Consider the following 1,061-nt stretch of genomic DNA (forward strand, 5'->3'; position numbering starts at 1 on the left):
GACTTGGAGGAGTGATAAATGTACAGGGAGCACCTCAGTCGTCCTCTGTCGCAGCCTGAAGCTGTTCAGAGCATTTCTCCAACTGAGACAGAATTTATTTTAGTCACTAAACGTGCAGAGGGTTCCAAAGCTCTTCCCACAGACTGCAAAGGTGACGTTATTCCTTACTGGAATACCAGCAAGATACACCCGGCGCTGGCACAGCTGCCCAGGGGTTCAGCTGCCTTGGTCCGTGCAGCTTTTTAACTTTATCCCCAAATTTTCTGGGTGTGAAATCCAACGACAAAGACGCCGCGATTGCGCAGGCAGAGCGTGGGTACACCCGTGTGACTTGTAGCTTCCCTGATTAATTTATTTTAATGTTTGTACCTGTAATTTCAATGTCTGGCCTTTCTTGGCCTTTCTTGGCGATGTTTTATCGGTGTCTTTTACTGGTGGGACAATGAATTTTGGGGGCAGAGCTGACCCGCACAGCGTCTGTTGGGAACCAGCTCCCGCCTCAGCATCCTCGAGCTTCCCTCGGCACCCGCCGCGTTTTACACCGGTATTTAACGCCGACACGTGTAAATATTCCTGTTTGCAAAGTTAAACGCAGTGTTTCCCTCTCCCGCTGGCTTTGTGCGTGTTGGATTAAACTCGCCCCTCACACCACCCGTGTCCGTGCCCTGACATCGCCCCGGGGCTGAGGGCGGGACGGCGGCCCCTCATCCTGCAGCCAGCCCGGCCCGGCGCGGGAGAGCCTCGTTTGGCCCTAAATCCCCCAAAATGGGTGGCCGGGGTGGGGGTTTCTCTCACAAAAACAAGAGATAAACCCGCGGGGCCGGGGTGGGGAAGGGGCGGGATGGGGAAGGACCGGGATGGGGAAGGGGAGGGAGCGGCGCCCGCAGCTCCTCCCGCGGCCGCGCGGGGGCGCTGTGACCCCCCTCCCCGCGCGCTCCGTTGGTACGTCCCGCACCCCTCCCAGCCCTGCTGCGATGGACTCGCCCACCCGGGTGCCCCCATGGCCACGCCCCCAGCCGGCTGGTTGCTAAGCAATAGCGGCAACGTCATCTGTGCGAGCC

This window comes from Pipra filicauda, unplaced genomic scaffold (assembly GCF_003945595.2).
Source record: "Pipra filicauda isolate LSUMZ 115617 unplaced genomic scaffold, ASM394559v2 scaffold13_size5146498_pilon, whole genome shotgun sequence".
Lineage (NCBI taxonomy): Eukaryota > Metazoa > Chordata > Aves > Passeriformes > Pipridae > Pipra > Pipra filicauda.